The sequence below is a fragment of the Hippopotamus amphibius genome, chromosome 9 (assembly GCF_030028045.1).
Source record: "Hippopotamus amphibius kiboko isolate mHipAmp2 chromosome 9, mHipAmp2.hap2, whole genome shotgun sequence".
Taxonomy (NCBI): Eukaryota; Metazoa; Chordata; class Mammalia; order Artiodactyla; family Hippopotamidae; genus Hippopotamus; species Hippopotamus amphibius.
The window spans coordinates 1,329,283-1,356,052 of NC_080194.1; the positions used below are offsets into that span (position 1 = coordinate 1,329,283).

General features: G+C 39.1%; 1 protein-coding gene and 1 pseudogene across 4 annotated transcripts in view; one reads left to right on the forward strand and one right to left on the reverse strand.

The window, feature by feature from the left end:
* The window catches only part of CSTPP1 (centriolar satellite-associated tubulin polyglutamylase complex regulator 1), a 194,346-nt gene that overhangs the window by 73,742 nt on the left and 93,834 nt on the right, over positions 1 to 26,770 (reverse strand). The gene's annotated exons all lie outside the window — the stretch shown is intronic.
* On the forward strand, positions 22,504 to 23,213 carry LOC130861440 (ferritin heavy chain-like; annotated as a pseudogene).

Here is a 26,770-nt window from a genome sequence, read left to right on the forward strand (position 1 = left end):
ACCAATAGCAGATTAACTGAGGCAGAAGAATGGATAAGTGACCTGCAAGACAGAATGGCGATAATCACTGACATGGAAAAGAATAAAGTAAACATAATGAAAAGAAATGAAGACAGCCTAAGAGACCTCTGGGACAACATTAAACACACCAACGTTTGCATTATAGGGGTCCCAGAAGGAGAAGAGAGAGAGAAAGGACCTGAGAAAATACTGGAAGAGATTATAGTTGAAAACTTCCCTAACGTGGGAAAGGAAATAGCCACCCAAGTCCAGGAAGCACAGAGAGTCCCAGGCTGGATAAACCCAAGGGGAAATGTGCCAAGACACATAGTAGTCAAATTGACAAAAATTAAAGACAGAGAAAAGTTATTAAAAGCAACAAGGGAAAAACGACAAATAACATACAAGGGAACTCCCATAAGGTTAACAGCTGATTTCACAGCAGAAACTCTGCAAGCCAGAAGGGAGTGGCACAATATATTTAAAGTGATGAAAGGGAAGAACCTACAACCAAGAATACTCTACCCAGCAAGGATCTCATTCAGATTTGATAGAGAAATCAAAAGCTTTACAGACAAGCAACAGCTAAGAGAATTCAGCACCACCAAAGCAGCCCTACAACAAATGCTAAAGGATCTTCTCTAAGTGGGAAACACAAAAGAAAAGGACCTACAAAAACAACACCCTCCCCCTAAAAAAACCAAAAAACCCCAAACATTAAGAAAATGGTAATAGGAACATACATATCAATAATTACCTTGAATGTAAATGGACCTAATGTTCCAACCAAAAGACACAGACTGGCTGAATGGATACAAAAACAAGACCCATATATATGCTGTCTACAAGAGACCCACTTCAGACCTAGGGACACATACAGACCAAAAGTGAGCGGATGAAAAAAGATATTCTATGCAAATGGAAATCAAAAGAAAGCTGGAGTAGCAATACTCGTATCAGATAAAATAGACTTTAAAATAAAACATGTTGCAAGAGACAAGAAAGGACACTACATAATGATCAAGGGATCAATCCAAGGCAAATGCTAACAACTATAAAAGAGGAAATAGCAACTGTTATCTGTACCAGTAATATACCTTTTAGCCTGTAAAAGATATTATTCTAAATTCGGACTTAATGGACTATAAGCCTCTTGAAGCAGACTGTGTGTATTATAAAAATTTCCATTTCCAGTCCACAGCTTAAAGGACAGCACAGTCATAACTGGAGTTAACACATATTTATTAAAATTTAAATCATTTTATTCTTCTCATTTCTAAAAATAACTACATTTTTATATAACCCCAAATATCATGATGTAATTCAAATAAATATTTGTTTCCAGAGACCTAAGTGTGTATAATTTGCACTCTATCAATTTGTATCATGTTATTTTGTATAAAAAAAAAGTGATGAATTTTTGTGTAGCTATTTTAATATTGAAGATGGTAGGAAAAAAAGCAATATTTTCGGCATATTGTTTCAAGAAAGGTAAAAATGCAAGTGATATGCAAAAAAAGATTTGTGCAGTGTATGGAGAAGGTGCTGTGACTGACTGAATGTTTCAAAAGTGGTTTGTGAAGTTTTGTGCTGGATATTAATCACTGAACAATGTTCCACTGTTGGGTAGATCGGTTGAAGCCAACAGCGATTAAATCGAGACATTAATTGAGAACAATCAACATTATACCATGCCGGAGAAAGCCGACATACTCAAAATACCCAAATCAAGCGTTAAAAATCATTTGCACCAGCTTGGTTATGTTAATTGCTTTGATGTTTGGGTTCCACATAAGTGGAAGAAACTTTATTGACCGTATTTCCACACGCGATTCTCTACTTAAACGTAATGAAAACGTTCCATATTTAAAACAAACTGTGATGGGTGATGAAAAGTGGATACTGTACAATAATGTGGAATGGAAGAGATCATGGGGCAAGGGAAATGAACCACCACCAACCACACCAAAGGCTGGTCTTCATCTGAAGAAGGTGATGTTGTATATACCGTAGGATTGGAAGGGAGTCCTCTATTATGAGCTCCTTCTGGAAAATCAAATGATTAATTCCAACAAGTACTGCTCCCAATTCGACCAACTTGAAAGCATCCCTCAACAAAAAGTGTCCAGAAATAGTCAACAGAAAACGCATAAGCTGCCATAAGGATAATGCAAGACTGCATATTACTTTGATGACCAGGCAAGAATGTTACAGCTTAGCTGGGAAGTTCTGATTCATCTGCCATATTCACCAGATATTGCAGCTTCAGATTTCCATTTATTTCAGTCTTTACAAAATTCTCTCTCTCTTTTTTGGTTTTTAATTAACTAATTTACTGGTTTCATTGGGTCTTTGTTGCTGCGTGCAGGCTTTCTCTAGTTGCGGTGAGCAGGGGCTACTTTTTATTGCGGTGTGTGGGCTTCTTATTGCAGTGGCTTCTCTTGTTGCAGAGCATGGGCTCTAGGCGCATGGGCTTCAGTAGTTGCAGCACATTAGTTGTGGTTCACAGGCTTAGTTGCTCTATGGCATGTGGGATCTTTCTGGACCAGTGATCGAGTCATGTGCTCTGCGTTGGCAGGCGGATTCTTAACTACTGCACCACCAGGGAAGTCCCCCAAATTCTCTTAATGGAAAAAAATTTCAATTCCTTGGAAGACTGTAAAAAGCATCTGGAACAGTTCTTTGCTCAAAAAGATAAAGAGTTTTGGAAAGATGGAATTATGAGGTTGCCTCAGAAATGGCAGAAGGTAGTGGAAGAAAACAGTGAATACATTGTTCAATAAAGTCCTTGGTGAAAATGAAAAATGTGTCTTTTATTTTTACTTAAAACCTGAAGGCACTTTTTGGCCAACCTAATACACTAACAACAAACTATCTGAAAAAGAAATAAAGAAAATAACCCCATTCACAATAGCATCAAATAAAATACTAAGGAATAAATTTATTCAAAAAGGTGAAAGATTTGTACATTGAAAACTGCAAGACTTTGATGAAAGAAATTGAAGACACAAACAAATGCAAAGATATTTGTGTTCATCAACTGCAAAAATCAATAATGTTAAAATGTTTATATCACCCAAAGCCAACATAGATTCAATGTAATCCCTATAAAAATTCCAATGGCATTTTTCACGGAAATAGAAAAAAATATCCTAAATTTCATATGAAACCATAAAAGACCCTGAAGAGCTAAGGCAATCCTGAGAAGGAAGAACAAAGCAGGAGGCATCACACTTCCTGATTTCAAACTATATTACAAAGCTAAAGTAATCAAAACAGTATGGTACTGGCACAAAAACAGACACATAGAGCAATGGAACAAACTTGAGAGCCCAGAAATAATCCCACATATATACGATCTACTAATGTTTGGCAAGATAGACAAGAAAGAATAGTCTCTTCAATAAATGATGCTGGGAAAACTAGATACTCACATGCAAAATAACTGGACCTCTATCTTACACCACACACACACACAAAACCAACCAAAACAAACAAAGAAACAACTCAAAATGGGTTAAAGACTAATGTAAGACTAAAACTATAAAAGTCCTAAAAGAAACCATAAGGGAAAAGCTCCTTGACATTGGTCTTGGCAACAATTGTTTGGTTATATGACACCAAAGCACGAGCAACAAAAGCGAAAAATAAACAAGAGGGACTACATCAAACTAAAAAGCTTCTGCACAGCAAAAGAAACAATTAATAAAATGAAAAAGCAACCTACAGAATGGGAGAAAATATTTGCAAACCATGTATCTGATAAAGGGTTAATGTTCAATTTACATGGGGAACTCATACAACTCAATAGCAGAAACCCAAATAATCCCATTTAAAAATGGGCAGATGATCTGGATAGACATTTTTCCAAAGAAGACATACAGATGGCCAACAGACAGATGAAAAGATGTGCAACATCACTAATTATCAGAGAAATGCAAGTAAAAACTATAATGAGATATCACTTCACAACTGTCAGAATGGCTATCATCACAAAGACAAAAAAGATGTGGAGAAAAGAGGACTTCCTAGGTGGCGCAGTGGTAAAGAATCTGCCTGCCAATGCAGGGGACACAGGTTTGAGCCCTGCCCTGGGAAGATTCCACATGCCACGGAGCAACTAAGCCCGTGTGCCTAAAAAAAAAAAAAAAAAGATGTGGAGAAAAGGGAACCCTTGTGGACTATTGGTGGTTTTGTATATTGGTACAGCCACTAGTTTCCTCAAAAAAATAAAAATAGAACTACCATATGATTCATCAATTTCACTTCTGGGTATTTACCCAAAGAAAACAAAAACACTATTTCAAAAACACATATGCACAACAATGTTCACTGCAGCATTGTTTACACTATCTAAGATATGGAAGCAACCTAAGTGTCTATTGATAGATGAATGGCTAAAGAAGATGTGGTACAGATATATAATGGAATATTATTCAGCCATAAAAAAGAAATCTTGCCATTTGCACCAACACTGATGAATCTAGGGGGTATTACACTAAGTGAAATAAGTCAGACAAAGACAAATACTACATGATCTCAGGCACATGTAGAATCTAAAAAACAAAACAAACAAGCAAACAAAACAACATGAAAACAGTCTTACAGACACAGAGAACAAATGGGTTGTTGCCAGGAAAGTGGGGGGACAAAATAGGTGAAGTGGATTAAGAGGTACAGACCTCCAATTTTAAAGTAAATAAGCCACAAGGATGTAACATTCCGCATAAGGAATATGGTCAATAATATTGTAATAACTTTGTGTGGCATCAGACGGATACTAGACTTATTGTGGTGATTACTTCATAATGTATGCAAATATCAAATCACTATGTCGTACTCCTGAAACTAACAAAATATTGTACGTCGACTATATTAAAAAACAAAAGACAAGTGTTGGCAAGAATGTGGAGAAATGGTAATTCTCAGACATTACTGGTGGGAATGTAAAATGGTGCAGCCACTTTGGCAGGCAGGCAGGTGGGCAGGCAGTTCCTCAAAAAGTCAAACATAGAAGTACCATATGATCCACCGTCCCACTACTAGGTATATGCCCAAGAGAAATAAAAGCATATGTTCACACAAAAACTCCTACACAAATGTTCATAGCAGTATTACTCATAATAGCCAAAAAAGCAGAAACAACCCAAATGTTTATCAATGGAAGAGTAGATAAATACCCACTGAATACCCATACAATATTATTATTTGGCTGTAAAAACAAATAAGGTATGGATATGATACATGCTACAACGTGGATGAACCTTGAAAACATTCTAAGTGAAAGAAAACAGACAAAGAAGCCCACATATTGTATGGTTCCATCTATACGAAATGTCCAGAATAGGCTAATCTGTAGAGACAGAAAGAGGACGAGTGGTGGCCTGTGGGTGGGTGAGTAGTGGAAAAAGTAGTGGAAAGAGTATTGAGTATTTAGAGTTACTGCTGAGTATGGTTTTTTGTTTTGTTTTGTTTTTGTTGCGAGGGGGTGCGGGGATCGGGTGATAAAAATATTCTAAAATTGATTGTGGTGGGAATTCCCTGGCAGTCCGGGGGTTTGGGTTCCATGCTTCCATTGCAGGGGGCACGGGTTCAATCCCTGGATGGGGAAATAAGATCCTGCATGCTGCAGAGCGTGGCCATAAATAAATAAATACAAATTATTTTAAAAAATTGAATCCTTTAAAAAAATAAAATAAAATTGATTGTGGTAATGGTTGTACAATTCTGTGAACATACTAAAAACCACTGAATTGCATGCTCTAAGTGAACTGTATGGCATGTGAATTATATCTCAATCAAGCTATTATTAAAAAAAATTTTAAGAACCATTTATACAATCCTTTGCTGTGAATTTTGTTTGTTTCCTTCATTCAATTTTTTACTGAGTTTTTAGTATTTTTATTACTGATTTTTAGGAACTCTATATGTAAGGAAATTCACCCTTCACCTCTGATATAAGTTGCAAATATTTCTCCTTGTTTGTTGTTAATCTTTTATTCTTATTTATAGGATTTTTTTTGTCAAGCAGATTTTTTATCCTTTTTATCTAATGAAATATATCAATCCTTTCTTTTATGGCTTTGATATTTTTTGTCAGTCATATTAAGAAAGGCCTTTCTTTTTGTTAAACTATAAAAACACTTTCTTTCCTGTGGTTTCTTTGAGTATGTTTATGGTTTCTTTTTTTTACACTAAACTTTTCGATCCATCTGGAATTTATTTTCATGTAAGGTGTGAGGAAGGAATCCAACTTTACTTTTTAAAAGATGGCTACCAGTTATGCTCATTGATTTAAACTGTCCTCACTCCCCCAACACAGGTTAACTCCATTTTCATATTTGGGTCAATTCCTAGGCTTCTCATTCTGGTCCATTGATTTCTACTCACCTATTCATGTTCCAGTAATGAATGTTTGTGTAGCACGATGATGAGGAGCAGGTACACTGGAGTCAGAGCACCTGAGTTTAAATTCAGCCTCTGCCAGGTACTGACTCTGTGAGCCTGAGCAAGTTTATCTCAGTGGGCTGCTGTGAGGATGAAACGAATTATTACAGCAAAAGTGCGTAAAACAGTCCTGGCACATAGTGTTTTGTGTTAGCAATTATTAGTAGGATTATGATAGCCTTATAATAATTTCTAATATCTGGAAGAACTACTATCCTATTGTTTCTTTTCTTTCTCAGGATATTCCTGGTTATTCTAGTCTATTTAGTGTTTCTGTAAAAGCTTTACAATCAGCATGTCTCACAAAACATAAGCAAACAAAATTAAATCCTCTTGGTATTTTTTCTGAGATCATGGTAATTATAAATTAAACTAGGGGGCACTGACAGCTTTATGATTTTTAAGCCTTCCTTTCTTAGAACAGAGTATGCCTTTCCATATGCCCAAGGCTTCTTCTGAGTTCTGTAGCAGTGTTTTAAGGCTTTCTTCATACAGTTCTTACATATTCTTGTTAGGTTTATTCCTAGGTATTTTTTCTTTTGCTATAGAAAGGGATTTCTCTCTTGTCTGAATATATAAAGGCTATTATTTTTAAAATAAATTATTGGTTTTATTATATTTTGTCCAGCCACCTTGCTAAATTTTCATAGTGTTTATAATAGATTTCAGTTTGGTTGTCTTGGGCTTTCCAGGTAAGTAATTGTATTGCCTGCAAATAATGTAATTTTTCCTTCTCCTTTAAAATGTTTATGTCTCTTATTTCTTTCTCCTGCCTAATAGTATTAACTGGTTTCTTTAGAAAAATGTAAAGAATGATAGCAAGGACTTCTTAGGTGGCGCAGTGGTAAAGAATCCGCCTGCCAATGCAGGGAACACAGATTCAAGCCCTGCCCTGGGACGATCCCACATGCCACGGAGCAACTAAGCCTGTGCGCCACAACTATTGAGCCTGTGCTCTAGAGCCCGTGAGCCACAACTACTGAGCCCATGTGCCACAACTATTGAAGCCCATGCGCCTAGGCCTGTGGTCCACAACAAGAGAAGCCACTACAATGAGGAGCCCGTGCACCACAAAGAAGAGCAGCCCCCGCTCGCAGGAACTAGAAAAAGCCCGTGTGCAGCAACGAAGACCCAACGCAGCCAATAAATAAATAAAATAAATTAATTAATTAATTAATTAAAAAAAAGGAAGAATGATAGCAAAGAGTAAATAGTGAACTTGTTTTTATAATTACATCTTGAACTTCTATCTCATATTTCTTCCTCTGAGATGAATGTAACATGAAGGCAAATCAAAGATTTAAAATTTAAAAAGAATTTCAGATCTATATGGATATATATGAGATATATGAGAAACAGACATGAGGAAAAGCTCCTATGTTAAAAAAAAAAACAAACAGGTTATACAAACATTATTCAGCCCAATCATATTCAGCCCAATCTCTACTATGTACAAACAACAATGTATAAAAAATATTAGACCAAAGAGAGAGGCCTCAGGAGAAACTAAACCTGCTGACATCCTGATTTGGACTCCTAGCCTCCAGACTGTGAGGAAATAAATTTCTATTGTTTAAGCCAAAAAAAAACCAACAACTAGAAATAATTAGCAAATATATTAATGGTGAGTACTGCCGGTAATGGATTTACAAGTGATTATTTTTCTGCTTATTTATTTTTTTATTTACTTACTTATTTATCTATTTATCTATGTATTTGACTGCTCTGGGTCTTAGTTGTGGCATGCGGGATCTTTAGTTGCAGCATGTGAACTCTGAGTTGCAGCATGTGGGTTCCCTGACCAGGGATCGAACCCAGGCCCCCTCCATTGGGAGCACAGAGTCTTAGTTACTGGACCCCAAGGGAAGTCCCAGCAAGTGTTTCTTTAATGATCAGAAAAACAGAAACAGGAAAAAAAAGAATTAATCAAGTTTCTGCTGTTTGGCTGAATGTGACTTGGAAATTATGTCTTACGTTTGAAATCCTTGTCACCATGCTCTCCTGATTCAGGCCAGTTTTATGATCTGCATCAAGAATGCTTTATCTATTTCTTCCATCTGGCTAGGTAGCCTACAGTGTAATCCTGCAAAGATGTCTCTTCCCTTCTGCTCTTCTTTTATCTGAATCCAGATGTTCTCCAACATGCTCCCACCCTCAGATTTACGTCTAGATATCCATGCAGCTATAGATCTTTTTGATACCAGACTGCTTTGCTTCTCTAAAGTTTCTTAAGTATATTTCTTTTTTGTTGCCCATGATTCTCTCAAGACCTCTGAATGACCCACATAAGGAAGCATCCCACAAGCAAAGCTGCTCTTTGGTATTCCTAAGCATTAACTCTCCTTGAGCAAGCATTTTTCCAAAGTTTCTGAATGTCTTAGGATGTCTCCTAAGACACTCCAAGGAAACCCTTCCCCAGCCAAGATGATGACTTATACAACTTTTGGAGACACAGTGCTATTGGAGGAAGTCCAGAAACCATACTGATTGGCTTTATTACAAATTCATACAATCTAACCTCAACTGGATGCTTTTGGCTACTGGGTAATCCTTTCAGTCATCTCCTTTTAACTTTGTATTGCATTCCTTACAGCAGCTGCCCCAGACATTTTCCACTCTCAAATTTCCAAACTAACCCTTTGCCCTAACCCCCAACTCTAAGCAAATAACTTATTTTATTAAGATTGAAGCCATCCGATTTTTCAATCCTTCAATTTCCTTCCTCTATACTTTAATATTTCTCCATGTCTTTACTTATCCTCACCTCTTCCATCCCTCTCTCAAAGAAAGAAATCGTTTCCTTCTCTTACTAAGATTAATCTCTCCAACTGTGCTCTTGAGTCCATGTTCTCTCAGTTTCTCTGCGACCTTGCTTCGTCAATTATCTCCCTTACACTTGGATCTTTCATCTTATCGTCTCCATTAACTCCTCGCTATCTACCCACATATTTTAAAGTGGTCCCTTAATCTAAAAAACTTTCACAGTCTACTTATTAAAGCTACTTTCTTCTCCTTTTGTTTTTCAAAGCCAAATTTCTCAGAAGAGTGTGCTATACTCCCCATCTCCTCTTTCTTACCACTCATTCATGCACTCAGCAGCCCCCTTATGTTGCTTCCATCATATCAAAACTGTTCTCTTGAAAATTATAATCTCCAATCGCCATAGATTCAAAGGACATTTTCTTAGTTCTCCACCTGTGACAACTGACACTGGTGCCCACCTTATCCTTGAAACTCTCTTCCTTTGACTTATGTAATGGCATATTTTGCTATTTCTCTTCCTACATTCTGTTTCTTCCTTGACTCTCTTTCCTCTCTCACTCTTTTTTAAAAATTTTTTTAATAAATTTATTTTTTAAAAAAATTTTTATTTATTGGCTGTGTTGGGTCTTTGTTACTGCGCGTGGGCTTTCTCTAGTTGCGCTGAGCAGAGCTACTCTTCATTGTGGTGTGCAGGCTTTCTCAGTGAGGTGGCTTCTGTTGCTGTAGAGCACAGGCTCTAGGCTCGCGGGCTTCAGTAGTTGTGGCACACGGGCTTAGTTGCTCCGTGGCATGTGAGATCTTCCTGGACCAGGGCTCAAACCTGTGTCCCCTGCATTGGCAGGCAGATTCTTAACTACTGCACTACCAAGGAAGTGCCTCACCCTTTAAATATAAGCACTCCCCAAAGTTCTGCTCTTATCTCTTTTTCACTACGCTTTCGTTCCTTGGTGATCTCATCCATTCACATGATTTAAATTCTGGCTATATTTCCACTTCCAATCTCTTTATCAGTCTTGAATCCCTGCTGGACAAGTTCATTTGAAAGGTTCACTGGCTTTTCAAACTCAGTTGGTTCCAAACCAAACTAGGGTAGCAACTCTTTTAACCAACTCCACATAAACTCACTGTCTTCTGTGTTTTTCTCATTTTTTAATAATATGCTTATGCTGCTATTTCTTGATGTAAAAATTTTAGACGCTATCTTTGGGCTTTTAGTTGAAGATGACATTATCTTTTTCACCATCCACACACACTTCCCATCCCTCCATCTTTCTAATATAGATATAGTAACAATTTTAGCTTAAAATAGTCAGTATTCATATTTTATATTACATAAATATTATTCACAGCCAAGCCACAAGGTATATTATTATTACATTTTCTTTCTTACACAACATTTTCTCTTAGAATTACCTCTTTCTTGGTTTGCTTGGAGTTTCTAAGTATTAATCACTATTTCTTCAACTGAAGTATTAATCTCTAATTCTCCAACTGAATGTAATCCAACATAACAGTTTTATCAGTTCTGTTTTTAAAATTTTCTTGCAGACATTCCTCCTGGAGGTTTCTGCTGCTGCAATCTGAACTGCTTGCTGTCTAACTCTCCCACATAAATGACTGTCCCGGGACTGTCCTTCAGTATCATCCTAAGAACTCCCTTTACTTCTTTCCTGTGTTGGATCTCTTTTCGCTAGATCCCATAATTTCATCTTTTTAGCTTTATTCCCATTTTTGGGTGAAACACATCCTCTAGTAGTTTCATGAGAAAAGCTCCATGGGAGTTAAAATTTATAAGCTCTTGCCTATCTAAAAGTCTATATTCTATTCTCATAGTCGATTAATAATTTGGTTTGGTACAGAATTCTAGGTTGGAAATCGTTTTACCTTCATATTCTGAAAGCATTGCTCTATTGATTTTTAGCTTCCAGCATTGCTGTTGAGAAGCCCGATGGCACTCTAATTCCTTTATTATCTCTTTCTGGAAGTCCAATTTTTTAGATGTTTTACTTCTGGACCAGGCTTCTAATTTTCTTGTATTTTTCTCTTATTTTCTATTTCTTTGCCTCTTCTGCGCAATTTCCTCAACTTTACCTTCAGCCCTTCTATTGAATTTTTAATTTATGCTATTATATTTCTAATTTCCAAGAACTCGTTCTTTTAAAACATACCTATGGGTGTGTGTATGTGTGTGTATATACATGTGTGTGTGTGTATATGTATATAGCCATATATGGCAGGTAGTCTTATATAATGGATCCGATACATTCTCTGTTTTCCCTGAGGGTGTTAATGATAGGTTTCTTGAAGTTTTCTTCTGCATCTTGTATCGTCCCTGCTTCTTCTGACTTCTCCCCTCCTCCACCCTGTCTGTTTGGTCTTGGTTTCTGGCTATCACAGTAGAGACTTCTCCACACGCCTGGTGATCCTTGAGTACGTCCATTCATATCCAGAGTGAGATGTAAAGAAGCCGGCTTTCTGAATGCATGGAGCTTGCTGACACTGAGCCCCACTGTAGAATGAATAGGTTGAGACCTGGTCACTTCACAGTGGGACTCCTGAATGCCAGATTTGTAGGGACTTTTTCTGGGGCTATTTCAGTTTCTGTGGGGACTATTCTCGACTCGTGCTTGGGGAGGATCCCCTTGGCAGCCAGCACTCTGAGAGCTAAGCAAGGAGGCAGGGAAGGAGGTATCAACACACAGCATGTAGATGCTGGCTGACTTCCTTGTTCTCAGGAGGCCTTCTCACCTCTGCTCTGAACCGGGTGCTCTTGAGTTGAGACTTCCTTCAGTTCCGCTGCTCCAGCCTCCTACTGGGAGGAGCAGGGGGTGACCTTGATGCTTAATGTGGGGAAGAGGACCCGGGGATCTAACTGCTCCTTATGAGGACTTTCAGCAAATTCTGTTTTCAGCCCCCCTCACACCTCTGGTTTCAGAGTGCCTGACACTTTCAACTCTTGAACATGTCTAGACCTCTGTGCCATAAACAGATACCTTTCTCTTTTGTAAGTTAGCCATCAGCTTTCTTTGCTAAATCAGTTCCTACTTATCCATCTGCAGTCCACCTTGTAAAATTTAGTTGACACCTATCATTTACTGTCATCTCTTGTTCTCTCTTGGATTTATATCTCTTCCCCGCCTTTATTATAAGTTAAGAGTGTTCTATAGAGAGAGTGCAAATAAATATGTGTATTTGACCGGACACTGTCTACCATTCTATAACTCTTTATTTATATATCAATTTTCTCTCCAAATTATGAGCTCTTTAAAAATAGAAGTATTTCCTCCTTATCCTTTTAGTTCCAGCACCCAGAATAATACCTGGCACAGAGGACACACTCAACAAATACTTAATGAACAGAAGAATGAATGAGTTCTCTGCACACCCTTCATCACCTAGCACAGTGCTCTGAACACTGAAAGTACTTAAAAATACATGAATTCAAAAAGAAAAGCATTATAGTTGACATTTTGTATTTAAAATTTCAAACATACGGTTCTCTGAAAGACTTGTTTGCATGGTAGGTATAGTTTACATGGCCACAGTATTTAGAGTGTATATCACACATTTAATGTAGTCATATTAACCAAGTAACTAGTAAAAGCAAATCTTGATTCTGTTGTTTGAAAAACCTCAATCTTAACGTCTTTTTTAAAAATAAACTTTTGTTTTTGTTTTGGCCCCCATCCTTCATACCCTACTTTTTGATTTTTAATACAAAATATGTGTAGGAACATATTAATCACAATTAAAAGCCCATACAAAAAGCCAGTGACTGAATTGAGATATGGATAGAAATGACAGGATTATAGAGCACATGGACTGAAGTCTTCCATTCTCAATACACTAAAATAATGAAATGTTGATAGAAGTCATAGTTTTTATGTCACTTTGAGTCAATATTCAGAATAACTGTATTTATTTTTCTAAGAACTGATTTTTAAAATGCTCAAGTATACCAAAATACAATTTGCAATGTAGCAAAATAAAGATATGGAATAAACTTGGCAATAAAGCAGATTTCTCTACCACAAATCATATTTGCTTACTGCTCTAGATAAGCTGGTCTCCTCATTGTCTTTTTTATTTTAATTAATTAATTTATCTATTTATTATTTATTTTATTGGCTGTGTTGGGTCTTTTTTGCTGTGCGCGGGCTTTCTTTAGTTGTGGTGAGTGGGGGCTACTCTTCGTTGTGGTGCACGGGCTCCTCATGGCCTCTCTTGTTGTGGAGCACGGGCTCTAGGCGCGTGGGCTTCAGCAGTTGCAGCACATGGGCTCAACAGTTGTGGCTCACGGGTTCTAAAGTGCAGGCTCAATAGTTGTGGCGCACAGGCTTAGTTGCTCCGCGGCATGTGGGATCTTCCTGAAGCAGGGATCGAACCCATGTCCCCTACATTGGCAGGCAGATTCTCAACCACTGCGCCACCTAGGAAGCCCTCATTGTCTTTTCTTTACTTTTTTTTTTTTAAGATGAGCATATCCTACATCTGCCCACCAGAATACTTTTTTAATAAATAAATAAATTATTTATTTATTTATTTATTTATTTTTATTGGCTGTGTTGGGTCTTCATTGCTGTGCACAGGCTTTCTCTAGTTGCAGCGAGCAGGGGCTACTCTTCATTGGGGTTTCGTGGGCTTCTCATTGCCGTGGCTTCTCTCATTGCAGAGCGCAGGCTCTAGGTGCATGGGCTTTAATAGTTGTGGCTCATGGGCTCTAGAGCACAGGCTCAGTAGTTGTGGCACACAGGCTTAGTTGCTCCACAGCATGTGGGATCTTCCCAGAGCAGGGATCCAACCCGTGTCCCCTGTATTAGCAGGCAGATTCTTTTTTTTTTTTAAGAACTTTTACTGAGACATAATTGACATATATTTAAAGTGTACAACTTCACATTTTTTTTCTTATTAGTAATGTATGTATGGCAATCCCAGTCTCCCAATTCATCCCACCCCCTGCTTTCCCCCCTTGGTGTCCATATGTTTGTTCTCTACATCTGTGTCTCTATTTCTGGCAGGTGGATTCTTAACTACTGCACCACCAGGGAAGTCCCTCATTGTCTTTTCAAACACCAGTGCTTCAGTACTCAAGCTGCCTAAAATGTCCTCCTTTCCTCCTCCTAGTCAAATCCTGTCCCTCTTTAAAGGTGCTACTCGAGCCGCCTCTTCCCAATGAAAGTGTCCACACGGCCCCTCCTCTTCCTGGTAGCCTCCAGCACGTCTCTGAACCACACGCACTGACACCTGATCACAGTCTACACTACATCACCCTTGAGGCGTCTTCCAACTAGAATGTAAACGTATTGGTGGCCAGGCCACAGCCTTCTTTTCTAATCCTCATAACTCCTAGTACCACTTTGGGCCCATAGCAGATGGTCAAACAAAATTTCTTTTTTTCAAAATAAAAATGCTTTATTTTTACTGTGATCATAAAAATGTTACACTGTCATTATGAAAAACTCAAGCAATATAAAAAAAGTGTGAAAAAAAGTAAAATCCTACCACTTAAAGAAAACCACTAATAACATTTTGGTAAACCTCTTTCCAAACATTTTTGTATGCTTATAAATATACACAGACATAAAAATACATAATTTTATATAAATGGTATTATACCATCTTGCTGTTCTGCCACTTGAGACAATAAATGTAGATTTTCAGTGTCCTCCTAAAATTGTATTACTTCTTTGTCCATCGTTGCTTCCTAAAGTTAACTTGATTTTAAAAGTAGAAATGTGGGACTTCCCTGGTGGTCCAGCGGCTAAGACTCCGTGCTCCCAATGCAGGGGGCCCGGGTTAGACCCCTGGTCAGGGAACTAGATCCCATATGCCACAACTGAAAAAGACCCTGCATGCCGCAACTAAGACCCAGGAGAGCCAAATAAATAAATAAATATTAAAAAAAAAAATAAAAGTAGAAGTGTGCTTCCAAGGAATCACTGGCTAATTTGTATGACAAATAAGGTTTCGAACACTGGAAATATATGTTTTTCAGACTACTAATTCTTTTGTCATCAGACCCATTTTGATTATAACATGGTTAAATTCATTTATTTGTCCATGTTTTAAGATATGAAACATTTTCATGGACTACCCATTAATCCTCATACATTTTGTCACACATCTTTAGTAAGGTTTCCATTAACTAAACATATTCTTATTCTCCTCCTGCAAGCGACGCAGGTGGTGATAAACACTCTCTGGCGTCAGTTTTGTCTCCCTTGTGCAGCCTCCTAGCACGAAGATACCTCTAAACGATGGTGGTGATGGCAGAACCTGCTTCGTATAATTTGTTCATGTACAATCTACCAATATTGGGTTTTTGAGAAATGATAATTTAAAGCTCTAAAGGTCCTTCTTGGTCCTATGTATCTAGAAAACCAGCATGCAGCCCACAAAGTTTCTTCTCATCAATCTCCATGCCAGATAAGAACTTCCCGAACTGTTGTTTCCCCCCCCCCCCCCCCCCCGGGATCTTCCTAGAGCAGGGGTTGAACCCGTGTCCTCTGCATTGGTAGGAGGATTCTTAACCACTGCGCCACCTAGGAAGCCCCCGAACTGTGTTTTAAATCAGGGCAAGGGGAAAAGAATAGGACTGGGAGTCCTTGGCTGCAGCAGCCGGCTTCAGAGAATTCAGTGTGCTGGGAACAACAGCTACGTGGGTGAGACTGCCTGCGCCTCTGCACCAAAGCCAGAGAACAAAGAAGGGTGAGGAACTTAAGAGGTTCTTAAAGTGACTTCCCAGGAGGAATCTCAGACCAGCCACACCCAGTCTTTTCATCTTAGTAAATAATTCAGCAAAGCTGCAAACGGGGTCAGCTGAGTCCCTGAAGGAACCTCTCCTCCAGAGTGCGGGATTTCTTTCTCGTCGCTGCTACTTGCAATTTCCCAGACCCATGCTTGCCTGCAGGGCAAGTGTGTGCTCTCCCCAAGCCACAGCATGTTTACCAGAAGATGAACAAACAAATAGCAAATAGCTCTTGGAGGGTTTTCCCTATTTCCTGGCAGCAGAAGGAGAGCAGCTGTTGTACGGTTAAACTAGGGATTTGGCCTTTTTAATACAGTTTTGAAAGTTTTTAGTAGAAACCCTACTTTCTGTCTCTGATGGTTAAATTGAGATTTGACTGCTCCTTCCAAGATAGGCCGACCTTACTCGAAATGGAATATAAATAAGCTTGGCCCATTCAATCATCCAACAGACATTCATGAATTTAATTCTCCCAGCATTTACTGAGCACCCGCAACAAGCAGAGGTACTGAATGGTGCTTCAGAGGTAAACTCTGTTGTCCCTGCCCTCAAGGGAACTAACAATGATACTTATCACATGACACAAACAAGTGGCATTGATGAAGCAGTTATTATGTGCCAAGGTTAATAAATGCTTTAGTCTGTTATCTAGTTTTCACAATGTTGAAGTAGTACACTCTCCATTTTACAGATGAGAAAACTAAGGCCTGGAAAAAGTAACTTAATCATGGTTAAGCAGCTGTACCCAATTTAAAGTCTTCTATTTAGTGCTTCACATGGAGCTTGATATTACACATTTACAAGCTGAATGGAGAGGTAAGAAAGACATAAAAATCGATTTATTCTTAACGCCGTGTGATATCTTAGGAAAGAGATTCTATGTTTGCCAATAACTAAATATAAACACGATAGAATAAGTGCCATGAGAGATCACTTACGGAGGTAACGGAGGGCAAGGAGGGGAGGAAGTGGGAATTATGAGGACTTTTAGAAGATGTATTACTTGAGCTGGGTTTACTTGAAGATGGGCAGGAATGTGACAGATATGCGAGAAAGTTCTACACTAGAAATAGAAAAGCAATAGAAAAGCTAAAACAAAGGTGTGCTAGGGGAAAAGCATAAGGACTGTTTGGGGGAAAGTGAAAGTCTGTGTGTGGTGAGAGTGTAGGCTGTGAGTAGGAAAGTAGTGGCTGGAAAGGCTGAGGTTAGATCATGAGTGGCCTAAATGTAAGACAATGGAATTCACATTTCATAAACCGGCAATACAGAACTTTTGATGTTCTAAGCAGGGGCGACAAACCCAGGGCTGTGCTTTAGAGAATTATATTTATAAAAGCTCTTGCGGTAGTTCTCAGGCTTCGATGTGTATCACAATCACCTGCAGAGTTTTTTAAATGCATGGGCTCCACAAAACGTTCCAGAGCAACAGGAACTCTCATAAACTGCAGTTCAATGTGGAAAATGGTGCAATCATTTTGGAAACCTGGGAATATGTGCTAAAGCTGATCAGACACATTCCCAGCAACCCCACCGCGAAGTACCTACCTAGTGAAAATCTACATAGCAAGAGACATATAAAAGTATGTTTATAGCACCATTGTTTGTACTAGCTTGAAACTGAAAACAACCCAAATGCCACCTACTGTAGAATGGATAAATAAACTGTGGTTTACACATAAAATGGAATTCTGTACAACAATAAAAAAGAACAAACTGTAGCTAAACCCAACAACAAATCAGAAATATAATGCTGAGCAAAAAAAAAGCCAGACCCTGAAGAGTGCAGGCTCTACGATTCTAGCTACATAAAGTTCAAGATCGGGCACACCTAGTTATGGCGACAAAAGTTAGACTAGTGGTGACCCTAGAGGGGATTCATGACTGGAAGGGGACCTGGGAGAGGGACCTGGGTGTCGGTAGTGTTCTCTGTCTTTATCTGGATGGACATTACATGAGTATGTTTATTTTGTAGAAATCCATTAAGCTGTATATTTATTATTTTGCACTTTTCTCTAAATGTTGTGCTGCAATAAAAACATTTTTACTTAAAACATTTCAAAAAAAGAAAGCATAGGTCGCAACCCATAAGATTCTGATTAAATAGGCCTGGGATGGGGCCTGGGCATCAGTAGTTTTTAAAGGCTCCCTGAGTGAACTTGACACGCAACTAGGGTTGAAAACTGCTGATGTAGAGCAAGGACTGGAGCAAAAGAAAAAAGTTAAGAAGTTATTCAATACTTCCCACACTTGAGTGATTTTACGAATCACCTGAAATGCTTGTTAAAAAATAAACTCCCACGTCTCTCCCCTGCTGACTCTGGTTCAATGGGTTGGAGACGGGATCAAGGAATCTGTCTTTCTGACAACCTCTCTGATGTGGTTAGTTAGGGTTCTAAATTAGGGTCAGATGGCAGCAGTGGGAATGAATAGCAGGTTATGCCAAGCAAAATAAAACTGGAAAAGATTAAATTTTCAACACTACTTATACTTGCTTTCATACACTTCCAGCTTAAAACCCACCAAAACAACCAAATTTGAGTACGGTTTATTAAACTGACGTTTTTAACCTAAGGTGGTTTTATATTGACTCATAGTGTGTGAAGTTTAATTTAGTCATTTACTTTTGTTTCTAACTGAATCATGAGAGCAAGAGATTTCAGAAGCCTAAGAGGTACCATTCTGCTTTTGGGTAGATGGGCTCCAGAGAATGGGTTTAATAACATCTCATGGTAAAGTCTCACTTTAGCCTAATTTTTAAAAAACCCTTGGTGGTATTTTCAAAGAACTTCCAAATTCTGCTTGTTACCTCCTTCAAAGCATGCGATAGGCAGTAAAGCAAGTACTATACTTCCTTCAGTAATGAGAATCATTATTTTTTTATTTTAAATAAAAGATGGAATAACAATATTTTCTCTTCAAGACAGGTAAAGTGGAATTTAAACTTTCCTCCACCTGTTAAGGCAATGAAAGAAGATAGAAAATTACATACAATTGTAATACATCCTTAAAGCTTAACTAATCTGATTATATTCTGGGCTAGAAAATTATACACTGATCTCAGAGACTGAATGACATACAATATATTGATTAAGCGCCAGGGCAAGAGCACGGGATGCTAACAGCAAGAGCACTTGGTGAGAGTCAGAAGACTCTGGGAGACCTCAGGCTTCAATTTTATACCTTATGATGGGGGATGGGTGGAAGTACATCAGTAGTTTTCAAATCAGAAGCCTAGAGTTTTTCAGAGGCATTGGTAAGGTTCTACAAATGTTTAATATTAACACAAAATATATCTTTATTTAAAATTTATAAGAGGACTTCCTAGGTGGTGCAGTGGCTAAGAATCCACCTGCCAATGCAGGGGACATGGATTCAATCCCTGCCCTAGGAAGATCCCACATGCTGCGGAGCAACTAAGCCTGTAAGCCACAATTATTGAGCCTGTGTGCCACAACTACTGAAGCCCACGTGCCTAGAGCCCATGCTCCTCAACAAGAGAAGCCACCGCAATGAGAAGCCTGTGCACCACAATGAAGAGTAGCCCATGCTCAGCACAACTAGAGAAAGCCCATGTGCAGCAACGAAGGTCCAACGCACCCAATAAATAAAAAAAAAATAAATAAATAAATTTAAAATTGATAAGAAAAACAAAATGCACACTAAATAGGTCACATAGTACATTTTAATATATAGACACTACCAACTTGTACTCTCAGGTTAACCCATCGTGGAGTTTCTTGTGCTCCACAAATATATATATATTTGAACTTGTAAATGTGTCACTGGTTAGAAAGCTTTTTATCTGCTCTGGTCTTTTTAACCCGGGACTATATTGGCATAAAGGCTATGAGTATATAAAATCTTTAAATTCTACTTGATGAGAGTACAGATATTATCAACCTCTCCTTTTACTTGTTCCTATATGATGTGGTTATAGAACAAGACAAAGTAGATTTATTACTCAGTAAAATAGCTTGATAATTATAAAATAGAAGTCTTTAAGTGTTAAGATACTAACAAATAAAGTGGTAAAGATGTAGTCATTTTTGTACTGGGACTGGAAAAGCAATGGCAGAAAAAATTTATGCAATAGTGGATCACAGAAAACACAGGCCTTAAAAGTGTCATTAGATGCTGTGTAGATAAGCACTAGCAGTTAAAATTATGTAAGCATTTTCAAAACAGTATTGGATAATGTTACACAAATTGATACATACTGTTAATTTTATTAGATGAGGCTTTTAAATTGTAGACCTTTCAGATTTACTTGCAGACATATCAGTAGTGATACCAGAGTTTATTTTTACACTAAAGTTTTCTGACTGATATAAGGCAGTTGTCAAAACAACAGTCAAATAAAATAAGAAATTACTATTATTTCTACCTTAAGGACATCCATTCAATATAAGTTTATCAACTTGGAAATCTTACTGATATTTTAGATAAACTGAATAGCTCAATTTGGGCTTACAATACTGCCATACTTACAACCTCAGATAAAATATTAGTGATGAATCAAAACAGGTTTTGGATTCAACAGGCAAAATAAAATTAATTTTTGTGTGCGAAAATTGTGAGTAAAAATATGGCCTCTCTGTATTAGTCTACCCAGGCTGCCATAACAAAATAGCATAGGCTGGGTGGTTTAAACAACAGAAAATTTTTTTCTCACAGTTTGGAAGACTAGAAGTCCAAGATTGAGGAGCCAGCAGGGTCAGTGTCTAGTGAGGAATCTCTCCTCCCTTGTAAAACGCCACCTTCTCAGTGTGTCCTTACATGGGGAAGAGAGGAGGAAGGCTCTCTGATGTCTCTTCTTATAAGCACACTAATCCTGTTGGAGAAGAGCCCTACCCTGATGACCTCGTTGAATCATAATTACATCCTTGTAGGCCCTACCTCCAAACACAGTCACATTGGGGGTTAGCGCTTCAATATACACATTTGGGGGACACAATTCAATCCACAGCAGCCCCTGAGGTACCTGATCTTTTAAGAAGTCACAGTATTGAACAACTCACATGAGATGTTGCAAGATACATTTATTTTTCTCCAAACAATACGGTTTTTAAACTAGCTGAGAAAATCATTCATTGATTTCTCCAAAGTGATTACACATCAATTAGGAGAGTAACTCAGCTTTGGCACAAAAATTTACTATCACTTTTTTTTTTTTGCTATGCCACGTGGCTTATAGGATCTTAGTTCCCAGACCAGGGACCAAACCTTCGGCCCCAGCAGTGAGATTGCTGAGTCCTAACCACTGGACCACCAGGGAATTCCCTATCACTACTTTTTTTGAATATGTGGGTCAGTATAACTAAAAAACTTTTTTTGACTGGATGTCAAGATGTTAAAAACAAATCTATTAGTATTTGCAGCTACTTATCCATGTGAATCACAATCTTCTTGACACACTTTTATCTTAAAACCAAACACTAGAAAATGTTCCCCTAAAATCAGGAACAAGACAAGGATACCTGCTTTTCCCACTTCTCAACATAGCATAGAAGTTCTAACCAAAGCAATTAGGCAAGAAAAAGATATAAAAGGTATCCAAATTGGAAAGGAAAAGGTAAAATGATCTCTATTTAAAGATGACATGATCTTCTATGCAGAAAACCATAAAGATTACATACACATACACAAATACACAAACTATTACAGCTAATACATGAATTTTGCAAAGATGTAGGATACAAAACTAACATACAAAAACCAATTATATTTCTATAAACTAGCAATGACAAATGTAAAAAGGAAACTAAGAAAAACAGTTCCATTTACAATAGCATGAAAAGAATAAAATACTTAGGGATAAATCTAACCAAGGAGGTGAAAGACTTGCACACAGAAAACTATAAAACACTGATGAATGAAATTAAAGAAGACCTAAATAAATGGAAAGACTTCCCATGTTCATAGATAGTTAGACTTAACATTGTCAAGATGCCAACACTACCCAAAAGAGAGCGGCCAATCCTCAAATTCATACGGACTGCAAGGGGGCCCAAAGAGCCAGGACTATCTTGGAAAAGAAGAATAAAGTTGGAGGGCTCAAAGGTCCCAGGTTTGAAATTTAATGCAAAGCCACAGTAATAAGGACAGGATGGAACTGGCATAAGGACAGACATATAGACCACTGGAATAGAAGAGGGAGCCCAGAAGTAAACCCTCACAATAAGACCGACTGATTTTTCAAGAAGAGGCCAGGGGTACCAATCACTGGCGAAAGGTAATGTTTCAGTAAGTGGTGCTGGGAAAACTGAACATCCTTCTGCAAAGGAAAGAAGTTGGGGGACTTTCCTGGTGGCCCAGTGGTTAAGACTCTGCCCTTTCACTGCACTAAGATCCTGCATGCCATGCAGTGGGGGAGGAAGGAAGGAAGGAAAGAAGTTGGACCCTCACCTCACACCTTATCTAAAAGTTAACTCAAAATGGATCAAAGACCTAGTTTTAAGAGTTAAAACTATAAAACTCTTAGAAGAAAACAACGATCTAATGGATACAATACCAAAGGCACAGGGAACACAGTCTTTGTGGAGAGTCGCAGAGGTTTCCTGCTTCAACAGTGCTTGAACTGAACTCAGAGCTCGTCCCCTGCTCCAGCCGGCAGCTCAGAGCCAGCCCTCGCCACCACCCCACAGCACCCTCAGACTGCTCCAAGGTTCCCACTGCTGCCACCGCCTCTCCTCAGCCGCCTGCCATGATGACTGCGTCCCTTTCACAGGTGCACCAGAACTACCACCAGGACTCGGAGGCCACCACAACCTGCCAGATCAACCTGGAGCTCTACGCCTCCTGTGTCTCCTGTCCACCTCATACTATTCTGACTGCGATGACGTGGCTTTGAAGAACGTTGTCAAATACTTTCTTCACCAATCTCCCGAGGAGAGGGAACGTGCTGAAAAAACTGATGAAGCTGCAGAACCAAGGGGGTGGCCGAGTCTTCCTTCAGGACATCAAGAAACCAGACCGTGATGACTTGGGGAATGGGCTGAGTGCAACAGAATGTGCGCTACACTTGGAAAAAAGTGTGAATCAGTCACTACTGGAACTGCACAAACTGGCCACCAACAAAAATGACCCCCATTTGTGTGACTTCATTGAGACTCATTATCTGAATGAGCACGTGAAATCCACCAAAGAACTGGGTGACCACGTAACCAACGTGCACAGGATGGGGGTCCCCGAATCTGGGATGGCAGAGGAGCTCTTTGACAAGCACACCCTGGGAAACAGTGATAACGAGAGCTAAGCCTGAGGCTGGCTTCCCGTAGCCACAGAGGTGACTTTCCTGGCCACCAGGGCAGGGCTGCATGTTTGGGTCACCTTTACCTTTTCTATAAGTTGTATCAAGACATCTACAAGTTCTTTCCTTAGTACCCTTCCTTCAATTCAAGTAATTTGGTTACCACCCCCCCCCCCAAAAAAAAAGCATAGGGAACAAAAGAAAAAATAGATAAATTGGAGTTCATCAAAATTGAGAACTTTTGTACATGAAAGGATACTATCAAGAAAATGAGAAAGCCTACAGAATGAGAGAATATGTGCAAATCACAAATCTAATAAGGGATTCATATCTAGATTATATAAAGATCTCCTACAACTCAACAACAACAACAAAAATAACACAATTCAAAAGAGGGCAAGGGGGACTTTCCTGGTGGCACAGTGGTTAAGAATCCACTTGCCAATGCAGGGGAACCAGCTTTGAGCCCTGGTCCGGGAAGATCCCATATGCCGTGGGGTTACTAAGCCCGTGCACCACAACTACTGAGCCTGCGCTCTAGAGCCTGAGAACCAAAAGTATTGAGCCCGCGTGCCACAGCTACTAGAGCCCGTGCTCTGCAACAAAGAGAAGCCACCGAAATGAGAAGCCCGAGCACTGCAATGAAGAGTAGCCCCTGCTCGCCACAACTAGAGAAAGCCCGTGCAGCAACGAAGATCCAATGCAGCTGATAAACAAACAAACAAAGAAAAAAGGGCAAAGGGCTCAAATAGACATTTCTCCAAAGATAATACAGATGGCCAAAGCACATGAAAAGATATTCAACATCATTAGTCATTAGGTAGATGCAAATCAAAACCAGTGAGATGCCATGTCACACCAACCTGAATGCCTATTATCAAAACAAGAAGAAATATCAAGTGTTGGTGAAGATCTGGAGAAATTGTGCATTGCTGGTGGGAATGAAACATGGTACAGCCACTGTGGAAAACAGTATGGCAATTCCTTAAAAAGTTAAACAATGATATGATCCAGCAATTTCACTCCTAAGTATATACCCAAGAATCAAAGACAGTGACTTAAACAGATACTTGTATACCCATGATTATAGCTGCATTATTCACAATAGCCAAAAGGTGGAAAGAACCCACGTGTCCATTGGCAGATGAATGGATAAACTAAAGATGATATACACATCATGGACTATTATTCAGTCACAGAAAGGAATGAAATGCTGATACTCACGACAACATGGGTGAACTGTGCAAACATCAGGCTTAGGGGAATAAGTCAGACACAAAAAGAAAAATGTTGTATGATTCCACTCACGTGCGGTACCTAGAATAGTCAAACACATGGATACGGAAAGCAAAGCAGTGGTCATCGGGGGCTGGAGGAGGGAGAAACGGGGAGTTAGTCTTTTAATGGGTAAAATCTTTCAGTTTGGGATGATGAAAGCAGGGAGATAGATGCTGGTGACGGCTTTATAACAATGTGAAGATAGTTAACACCGCTGCACTGTACACTGAAAATGGTTAACATGGTAAATTTTATGTTATGTATATTTTACCACCAAAAATGGTTTTCCCAGTTTAAAAAGCGGTTAGGACAGCAAATTTTATGGTATGTATATTTTACTATAAAAAAGAGAATACTAAAAAACCCTAGACTTAGTTTCGAGATGAGACGACTTCTAAGGTCCCTTTTAATTATAAAAATTTTTGAGACATCATGCTAACAAGGAGAAAAGAGAAAGAGAATCTAATCGAGGAATAAGATCCGACTCCTTGTTCTGAATTAAAAATGTAACTTTACCCTTCAAGTGATTATAAATGGACAGAGAAGTTCTAGCAATGAGAGCAAACTCAAGTGCCTGTGGAGGCCGGAAACGTAAGCAGGTGAAGCAGGGCAGCTGGGGATGGTGGTAAATCTGAGGCCACAGGCCCTGTCCAAAGCGAGCAGCTGTACCTCCGCCCTGGCGAACTATCTCCCTGCTGGAATGTGGGCATGGTATTGGCAGGACTTTCCTTTTTTTTTTTTTTTTTTGAGATTGAACTGTATTTTTATTCTTTTTCTTAAAGCTCTTTATTGGAATATAATTGCTTTACACTCTTGTACCAGCTTTTGAGGTACATCCAAGTGAATCAGCTGTATTTACACATATACCCCCTTTTCCCCTCCCTCCCTTGAGACTCCCTCCCGCCCTCCCTGCCCTGGCCCTCTAAGGCATCACCCATCATCGAGCTGACCTCCCTGTGTTATGCAGCAACTTTAGCGGGGCACTTTGAGCATGAAGTTTAGTGCCTTGCATACAGCAGGTGGTCAGATAGTGGTCGCTACTATTATTCTAAAACAAGGCTCCTACACAACATTGAAAAGTTAGTGTAAAGCAGATTTTCAAAACCAACACTACCCCCTAATAAAAGAGATGCTAATACAACCCATTCGATAATCTGTCCTCTGTGTAGTGACTGGGAAACGGTGAGCCTTCATGTTAAATAACAGATCACTTACATGTGTTAGGTGCTGGGAACAGTGACTGGCAAAGCAAGGTTCTCGCCCTCATAAAGGTCACCATTCAATAAGGGGGTGGGCATTAAAGAGCCACCCAAAAATATGTCGTCAGAAAATGCAATAAATGATGACTAAAAGTTACCGGATGATTTGAATAGAGTAATGAAGGGATCTAATTCAGATGAGGAAGGATCACAGCAAGGCCCCTTTAAGGAGCTGACCTTTAAACTAAGAAAAAGGATAAAGAGAGGTCAGCAACCTAAGGGTGTTATGTATGGAGGGTGTGGAGGGTTGGGTGGGAGAGGAGGCGGTGACAAAAGCATTCCAGAAATGCTTGTGTGACATGTGTGACAGCCCCAAATAACCAACATAGAAAAAGGGGAAAATTAGAGGGAAAGATTAAAGTCATTAGAGGCAGAGAGGGGACAGATTTGAGGGGACATTGTCAATGTTCAGTTGTCATGAAAAAAGAAAAGAAAATTAGGAATAGAGAAGAAATATGTAAACTGGGGGCTTGGAAACAGGAACTTGAGGTTGAAGGAATTATTTACTGGCCACACCAGGTTTCCAGGGAAAATGACAGGACCTAACGCACTGGTGGGGGCAGTGGGGAGAACCAGCTGCTGGCGGAGACCTCAGGAGTGAAGAGATCACACTGACGGATTTCGGTTTGTTTGTTTAGAAAATTACAAAAGTAGTAAACGCTCTTTACTATTTCAGACAAGACAGCCACCCCACTCCTGCAGGAAGCACCATGACTCCCCGCAGAACGGCGGCTGATGGGGATGAGGCTCGCTGACAAGCCGAATCAAGGGCAAGCTCGAGGCAGTTACACAGAGAACTCAGGCCAGAAGCTTTATTTCAGCCCAAAACGTGTGCATTTCCCCTTGAGATCACTTCACCCACCATAACATTTGATATTTTAGGGAAAAAGTAACAGGGTTTTATCCTGTGGTCATGAAGACCCACTGCAATTCCCTCATCCCTAGAACGCGAACTCCTTTTATAAAAGCAGGGATCTCCCCCGCCCGTCTCAGTCTCTGATTATCAGACCACACACTCCATGAGAG